Source organism: Schistocerca serialis, chromosome 2 (assembly GCF_023864345.2).
Source record: "Schistocerca serialis cubense isolate TAMUIC-IGC-003099 chromosome 2, iqSchSeri2.2, whole genome shotgun sequence".
Classification (NCBI taxonomy): domain Eukaryota; kingdom Metazoa; phylum Arthropoda; class Insecta; order Orthoptera; family Acrididae; genus Schistocerca; species Schistocerca serialis.
The window spans coordinates 1046088608-1046098064 of NC_064639.1; the positions used below are offsets into that span (position 1 = coordinate 1046088608).

The 9457-nt window shown below is 41.4% G+C and overlaps 1 pseudogene; it reads right to left on the reverse strand.

Annotated features, from left to right (window-relative positions):
- Positions 1–4285: 4285 nt before the first annotated feature.
- LOC126459611 (5S ribosomal RNA) lies at positions 4286–4403 on the reverse strand (annotated as a pseudogene).
- Positions 4404–9457: the final 5054 nt, after the last annotated feature.

Here is a 9457-nt window from a genome sequence, read left to right on the forward strand (position 1 = left end):
TGAAGATAATCTGTGCATGTTGCAAGTATGAAGTGACTTTCTACAATTCACATGCCAGTCTCTTTGGTGAAAATGGACGATCTAGAGTGTTTGATGTGAATGTTCGACTTGTGTATGGTCTTCAATCCATTGGAAAAGGGTCTGCTGCTGGTAAACTGTTTTGTGGTATTATGAACTTGCCATCGCCTCCAAGCAAATTTGGGTACTACTGTGAACTGGTAGGATCCTCTGTTGAAGATGTAGCTTTGAAAACCATGAAGGAAGCAGTGGAGGAATCTGTAGAAATGAACGGTGGTTCTAGGGATTTGGTAGTGGCATTAGATGGTTCCTGGCAAAAGAGGGGTCATAAATCCCTGAATGGGGTTGTAACTGCTACTTGTGGTGATAGTGCAAAAGTGATAGATGTTGCAATATTATCAAAACATTGTATGTGCAAAAATAAAATCAAAGGAGAGCACAGTGGAACCTGTGAGGCAAATTTTAGTGGATCAAGTGGAGCAATGGAAGTGGATGGAGTGAAACAAATTTTTGAACGTTCAGTTCCCAGATACAACGTTAGGTACAAATACTACCTTGGGGATGGTGACTCCAAAGGTTTCAAGACTATAGAGGAACTGAAACCACATGGAAATGAATTTGTAGTTGAAAAGTTGGAATGCATTGGGCATGTGCAAAAGCGTATGGGTGTACGGCTTCGAAGGTTCAAATAAACTTTGGGTTCAAGTAAGCTCAGTGATGGAAAGACAATAGGAGGGAGAGGCAGGCTTACTGATGAGGTGATTGAACGTCTACAGAGATACTATGGGTATGCTATAAGGCAAAATACTAGTAATGTTAGTGACATGTGAAGAGCAGTGTGGGCATTGTTCCTTCATACTGCCTCTTCCAATGAATACCCTCAACACAGCCTGTGCCCAAAAGATTCCTGGTGCAAATATAATGCAAAAAAGGACTATGATCACAAACATGGTTTGCCAGCAGCTGTGATAAATGCAATAAAACCAATTTTTCATGACTTAGCACAGCCAGAATTGTTACACAAATGTCTACATGGAAAGACGCAGAATCCTAATGAGAGCGTAAACAATTTGATTTGGAAAGTGATTCCTAAAAGGGTGTTTGTAAGCTTAAAAACACTACACTTTGGCATTTATGATGCAATAGCAACCTACAACCAAGGGAACAGTGTGAAGTGTGAAGTTCTGAAGGCATTAGGATTTACAGCTGGGGTGAACACTGTACGAGCACTAAGAAATATTGACAGAGAAAGGATAAGAGGAGCAGAAAGAAGAAAAAGGCATATGAAGTATGATGGAACAACAGGCCAGAAATGAAGAAAGAAGAGGATGAAGAAGAAGACCCTGATAATCCATCCTATAGTGCAGGAATGTATTGAGAAACTTTGATAGCCATTTCCCATAAATTAGAATTTTTCGAATACAAGGAACATTTTCTCAAAAACCACTCAAGCTAGAGAGATGAAATTTTTATACAGCACTCCTAGTGGTCAAACTTACATTGTAACACAGCCATTTGGCAATATGTTCAGTAGTTTCATATCAGTTTAATTATACAGCAACTATTTGTAATAAATTTGGGTCATTAATAAAAAAATAATTGGAAGGAAACTAGAAAAGATGCTCCAAAATCCCTCTGTCATAACTGCAATACTAAATCACTCTATATGTAAAAAGAAATTCAAATTTTTCTATTTAGTAGTTTATTCATAAATGTTCCTCAAACTTAGTGATTTTAACATGGGCAGCATAGGCACCTCTGGCTCCCCTTAAGTCCCATAGTGCTCAGAGCAGAAAGGTGGAAGCAGTATAGAGAGGGTCTATACAAGGGCAATGTACTTGAGGACAATATTACGGAAATGGAGGAGGATGTAGATGAAGATGAAATGGGAGCTGTGATACTGTGTGAAGAGTTTGACAGAGCACTGAAAGACCTTTGTTCAAACAAGGCCCCGGGAGTAGACAACATTCAATTAGAACTACTGACAGCCTTGGGAGAGCCAGCCCTGACAAAACTCTACCATCTGGTGAGCAAGATGTATGAGACAGGCGAAATACCCTCAGATTTCAAGAAGTATATAATAATTCGAATCCCAAAGAAAGCAGGTGTCGACAGATGTGAAAATTACCGAACTATCAGTTTAATAAGTCGCGGCTGCAAAATACTAATGCGAATTCCTTACAGAGGAATGGAAAAACTGGTAGAAGCCGACCTCGGGGAAGATCAGTTTGGATTCCGTAGAAATGTTGGAAGACGTGAGGCAATACTGACCCTATGACTTATCTTAGAAGATAGATTAAGGAGAGGCAAAGCTAGATTCCTAGGGTTTGTAGACTTAGAGAAAGCTTTTGAAAATGTTGACTGGAATACTCTTTCAAATTCTAAAGGTGGCAGGGGTAAAATACAGGGATCGAAAGGGTATTTACAATTTGTACAGAAACCAGATGGCAGTTAAATGAGTCGAGGGACATGAAAGGGAAGCAGTGGTTGGGAAGGGAGTGAGACAGGGTTGTAGCCTATCCCCGATATTATTCAGTCTGTATATTGAGCAACCAGTAAAGGAAACAAGAGAAAAATTCGGTGTAGGAATTAAAATCTATGGAGAAGAAATAAAAACTTTGAGGTTCGCCGATGACATTGTAATTCTGTCAGAGACAGTAAAGGACCTTGAAGAGCAGTTGGACGGAATGGACAGTATCTTGAAAGGAGGGTATAAGATGAACATCACCAAAAACAAAAGGAGAATAATGGAATGTAGTCGAGTTAAGTCTGGTGATGCTGAGGGAATTAGATTAGGAAATGAGACACTTAAAGTAGTAAATGAGTTTTCTTGGGGAGCAGAATAACTACTGATGTTCGAAGTAGACTGGCAATGGCAAGGAAAGCGTTTCTGAAGAAGAGAAATTTATATCACGTAACTAATGAAGTGGTATTGAATAGAATTGGGGAGAAGAGAAATTTGTGGCACACTTGACTTGAAGGAGGGATCGGTTGGTAGGACATGTTCTGAGGCATCAAGGGATCACCAATTTATTATTGGAGGGCAGCGAGGAGGGTAAAAATCGTAGAGGGAGACCAAGAGATGAATACACTAAGCAGATTCAGAAGGATGTAGGTTGCAGTAGGTACTTGGAGATGAAGAAGCTTGCACAGGATATAGTAACATGGAGAGCTGCATCAAACCAGTCTCTGGACTGAGACGACATCAAAAACACCAACATCAGAAAGTGAAGAGACACAAGGTGTGGAAGGAGAGTGTGTACCAGAACACGTTTCGTAGGTACAATGTCTGTAACAACGTTGGTGGTCGCCACATCTAGCCGCTATTGTGTTGCATCAGTACAGTTCTGTACCTACAGACTCTTGGTTTATTTTGTTTTGGAATAATGTAAACACGTAATGTTCAAGCGTTATCACAGACAAATGTACTTAAGTGATAAACGGATGTTTGGTTATGTTTCCTTTCGAATTGTTACCTAATACTTGTACTGCTTCAAGCCTAATTCAGTTCCTCAGTGCCGAAGTGGGTGAGCTAAACATCTAAACAGCAACCGTCGTCGAACGGAAACTGTACGATTTCGGACGCGGGTTCCTATTCAAAATATTATCTATTCACTCTCCTCTACAAATCCTGGAACTGGGTGTTTGTGTTGTCCTCGTCATTTCATCATCATCATCATCATTCGTGACAGTGGCTAGATTGGATTGCGTAAAAATTGGACTTTGTAAAAACTGGGACTTTGTACGGCGCTGAATACCACGCAGTTGAGCGCCCCACAAACCAAACATCATCATCTACAAATCCTAGAAGTTTGTAACGGAAATTTCCCAACATCTTGTATATGTAGAAGATTACTGCATTTTCAAACGAATATTCACTTCTAAAAACTATAAAATCATTTTTGACGGAATCAAACAGAATTGACACAAGGGCTTTGAAACACGTTGCTGTCAAAATGGCTCCTTTTATTTTAGTTTTAAGGTACGCTACAGCGATGCCTTCAAGAAAAATCTAGCCGTGGATATTCGAATTGTACTTACATTATGCGCCTATGTGACTTAAAAGCACTCCGTCTTCAGGCCACAAGTAGCCCATCAGGACCATCCGACCGCCGTGTCATCCTCAGCTAAGGATGTGGAGAGGACGGGCGTGTGGTCAGCACACTGCTCTCCTGGTCATTACGATGGGTTTCTTGGACCGGAGCCGCTACTATTCGGTCGAGTAGATCCTCAATTGGCATCACGAGGCTGAGTGCACTCCGAAAAATGGCAACAGCGCGTGGCGGCCCGGATGGTCACCCATCCAAGTGCCGTCCACGCCCGCCAGCGCTGAACTTCGGTGATCTGACGGGAACCGGTGTATCCACTGTGGCAAGACCGTTGCCGGCTATGGGAGTTAAAGCAGACCCTTTTTGCGAAAACGACTTCTCAAGGAAGATTTCTTAAGAAAGAAGCAACAAATGTGGCATTATTCCCCATTAGATGAAGATAATGAATGTTATTCCCTTCTTGAAAACTGAGGATTTTCTGATACTGTTTTCTGAGTTGACTGAAACATCGTAATAATCACGATCTCTCTCCCCTCCCCCATAGCTCTCCCCTGCCCCTTTTCCTGGATTCGCGTCTACTTCCAAGCAAGAGCTATAAAGGGCAGTTGCGCCTATTCTGTGCGACTGTCTTTGTTCATCCACTGCTTGTCGATCATCTCAAAGATCAACACCTCTAATACTACGTAAGTGTGTAGGCTTTCGTGACCATTTTAAAAGTCTTCTGAGTTTTTAGACCGCATTCCGTCATACACGGTCATCAATGGATTCTTGAAGAATATCCCAGCAGTGGGATCGAAACGACGAGCACTAAAGAAGGTAGAAAAGGAGTACACGGCCTAACGTCCTAGAAGTTTTTACCATCACCTCTTTTGTTGCTCCATTACAACGTGATAGATATAACAACATGATGTGCCTGAAAATATTTATACAGTCGCTTCCGTGGTCTACTGGTCAGCACTAGGTACTGCCTACTGAGCAGACGTCACGGATTCGCATTCCGATAGCTCAACAAATTTTTCAGAGATGTAAAGATCTTAGAGGAGATCCATTCAGAATGATGATACAGAACCAGAATCTGCATGATAAAGTAAAAAATCACACACCAGCCGTCGAACCGGCGTCAGGCTAGGAGTGACCGAAAGCCAGTATGCAGAAAGCATCTATCTAATCAGTGACTCAGTTCATCATATCCATGTAAACATTATACGGAGGTGAATCACACTCCCACACTGGCCTACTGCCTATCCGGTGGCGTAACACGCACAGCTGCTCACGCAATTGTTTCCGAATAGTTGCCTCTAAACGACACGCCCGATTACTCTTAAGTCGCACTAAACAGTAACAGTACTTAACTCTGGTTTATCGTAATGTTAAGTAAGCTGTCTGGTACGTCTTTACTGTAGAAGACCATGCAATTTTAATGTGGTAGGAAGACGTACTCCCGAGTTATGTTCTGGGAACTATGTTTATCACAAAAGCAGTACATAACTTACGTTGGTAGTGCCAGTTACGGCCCTGAAATTGACTGGATTCAGCTAAGAAAAAATGGTTCAAATGTCTCTGACCACTATGGGACTTAACATCAGAGGTCATCAGTCCCCAAGAACTTAGAACTACTTAAAGCTAACTAACCTAAGGATATCACACACATCCATGCCCGATGCAGGATTCGAACCTGCGACCGTAGCAGGCGCGCGGTTCCAGACTGAAGCGTCTAGAACCGCTCGGCTACACCGGCCGGCGAATTCAGCTAAGACTTCATAATTTTATGAGCATAGATTACTCTTGGACCTGGAAAATCTACTTACGTAATTCAGAGACTCAGTTCACGCAAACTTGTGCGCTAGGACTAAGAGATCTATTGTTGTTGTTGTTGTTGTTGTTGTGGTCTTCAGTCCTGAGACTGGTTTGATGCAGCTCTCCATGCTACTCTATCCTGTGCAAGCTGCTTCATATCCAAGTACCTACTGCAAACTACATCCTTCTGAATCTGTTTAATGTATTCATCTCTTGGTCTCCCTCTACGATTTTTACCCTCCACGCTGCCCTCCAGTACTAAATTGGTGATCCCCTGATGCCTCACAACATGTCCTACCAACCGATCCCTTCTTATAGTCAAGCTGTGCCGCAAACTCCTCTTCTCCCAAGTTCTGTTCAATACCTCCTCATTAGTTATGTGATCTACCCATCTAATCTTCAGCATTCTTCTGTAGCACCACATTTCGAAAGCTTCCATTCTCTTCCTATCCAAGCCATTTATCGTCCATGTTTCACTTCCATACATGGCTACACTCCATGCAAATACTTTCAGAAACGACATCCTGACACTTAAATCTATACTCGACGTTAACAAATTTCTCTTCTTCAAAAACGCTTTCCTTGCTACTGGCAGTCTGCATTTTATATCCTCTCTACTTCGACCATCATCAGTTATTTTGCTCCCCAAATAGCAAAACTCCTTTACCACTTTAAGTGTCTCATTTCCTGATCTAATTCCCTCAGCATCACCCGACGTAATTCGACTACATTCCATTATCCTCGTTTTGCTTTTGTAGGTGTTCATCTTAGATCCTCCTTTCAAGACACTGTCCATTCCGTTCAACTGCTCTTCCAAGACCTTTGCTGTCTCTGACAGAATTACAATGTCATTGGCGAACCTTAAAGTTTTATTTCTTCTCCATGGATTTTAATACCTACTCCGAATTTTTTTTTGTTTCCTTTACTACTTACTCAATATACAGATTGAATAATATCGGGGAGAGGCTACAACCCCGTCTCACTCCCTTCCCAACCACTGCTTTCCTTTCATATCCCTCGACTCTTACAACTGCCATCTGGTTTCTGTACAAATTGTAAATAGCCTTTCGATCCCTGTATTTTATCCCTACCACCTTCAGAATTTGAAAGAGAGTATTCCAGTCAACATTGTCAAAAGCTTTCTCTAAGTCTACAAATGCTAGAAACGTAGGTTTCCATTTTCTTATTACAGTTTCTAATATAAGTCGTGGGGTCAGTATTGCCTCACGTGTTCTAATATTTCTACGGAATCCAAACTGATCGTCCCCGAGGTCGACATCTACCAGTTTTTCCATTCGTCTGTAAAGAATTCGCGTTAGTATTTTGCAGCCGTGGCTTATTAAACTGATAGTTCGCTAATTTTCACATCTGTCAACACCTGCTTTCTTTGGGATTGGAATTATTATATACTTCTGGAAGTATGAGGGTATTTCGCCTGTGTCATACATTTTGCTCACAAGATGGTAGAGTTTTGTCAGAACTGGCTCTCCCAAGGCTGTCAGTAGTTCTAATTGAATGTTGTCTACTCCCGGGGCCTTGCTTCGACTTAGGTCTTTTAGTGCTCTGTCAAACTCTTCACGCAGTATCATATCTCCCATTTCATCTTCATCTACATCCTCTTCCATTTCCATAATATAGGCCTCAAGTACATCGCCCTTGTATAGACTCTCTATATACTCCTTCCACCTTTCTGCTTTCCCTTCATTGCTTAGAACTGGGTTTCCATCTGAGCGCTTGACATTCATACAAGTGGTTCTCTTTTCTCCAAAGATGTCTTTAATTTTCCTGTAGGCATTATCTATCTTACCCCTAGTGAGATAAGCCTCTACATCCTTACATTTGTACTCTAGCCATGCCTGTTTAGCCAATTTGCACTTCCTGTCGATCTCATTTTTGAGACGTTTGTATTCCTTTTTGCTTGCGTTATTTACTGCATTTTTAATTTTATTCTTTCATCAATTAAATTCAGTATTTCTTCTTTTACCCAAGGATTTGTACTAGCCTTCGTCATTTTACCTACTTGATCCTCTGCTGCCTTCAATACTTCATCCCTGAAAGCTACCCATTCTTCTTCTACTGTATTTCTTTCCCCCATTCTTATCAATTGTTCCGTAATGCTCTCCCTGAAACTCTGTACAACCTCTGGTTTAGTCAGTTTATCCAGGTCCCATCTTCTTAAATTCCCGCCTTTTTGCAGTTTCTTCAGTTTTAATCTACAGTTCAAAAGCAACAGATTGTGGTCAGAGTCCTCTGTCATTTCTTACGCCAAATCCATATTCACCTACTACGTTTCCTTCTCTCCCTTTTCCTACTATCGAATTCCAGTCACCCATGACTAATAAATTTTCGTCTCCCTTCACTAACTGAATAATTTTTTTTATCTCATCATACATTTCTTCAATTTCTTCGTCATCTGCAGAGCTAGTTGGCATATAAGCTTGTACTGCTGTAGTAGGCGTGGGCTTCGTGTCTATCTTGGCCACAATAATGCGTTCACTAATCTGTTTGTAGTAGCTTACGCGAACTCCTATTTTTTTATTCATCTTTACACCTACTCCCGCATTACCCCTATTTGATTTTGTATTTATAACCCTGTATTCACCTGACCAAAAGTCTTGTTCCTCCTGCCACCGAACTTCGCTAATTCCTACTATATATCTAACTTAAACCTATCCATTTCCCTTTTTAAATTTTCTAACCTACCTGCCCGATGAAGGGATCTGACATTCCACGCTCCGATTCGTAGAATACCAGTTTTCTTTCTCCTGATAACGACATCCTCTTGAGTAGTCCCCGACCGGAGATCCGAATGGGGAACTGTTTTACCTCCGGAATATTTTACCCAAGAGGACGCCTTCATCATTTAACCATACAGTAAAGCTGCATGCCCTCCGGGAAAATTACGGCTGTAGTTTCCCCTTGCTTTCAGCCATTCGCAGTACCAGCACAGCAAGGCCGTTTTGGTTAGTGTTACAAGGCCAGATCAGTCAATCATCCAGACTGTTGCCCCTGCAACTACTGAAAATGCTGCTGCCGTTCTCCAGGAACCACATGTTTGTCTGGCCTCTCAATAGATACCCCTCCGTTGTGGTTGCACCTACGGTACGGCTATCTGTATCGCTGAGGCACGCAAGCCTGTGTGAAACCTGTCTCCCACATCCATGCTGACTTTCATTTTATGATATACCATGTGCTGGCATTCCCAGTGGGTTCCACTGTTGTTGAATAAGACCTGCAGACCATGAGAACAATAATAGTTAATAATGATTACCAGCCTACTGTTATTGGCAGCATTCTTCAGAAGAATCCAAAAAATCAGGCTAAAATAGTATTGCATCCTCCAACAGGACACCAAACATTTACCAGCAAAAATTGTATACTACCATTTTTTGGTAGATTGACTATTTTGAAGAAGAAGAAGACCTATTTATTGACCCACAATACAACAAAGACAGTAAGCTAAAATTAGTTTATTCGCAAAGACAAATAGTCCCCTATACTTAAAAGAGAAGTCTATAAGATCAGTGTGGCTACACAAAAAAACGGATACATCACTGTGTAACAGATTTATAGAACAACACCACAAAAGCTGG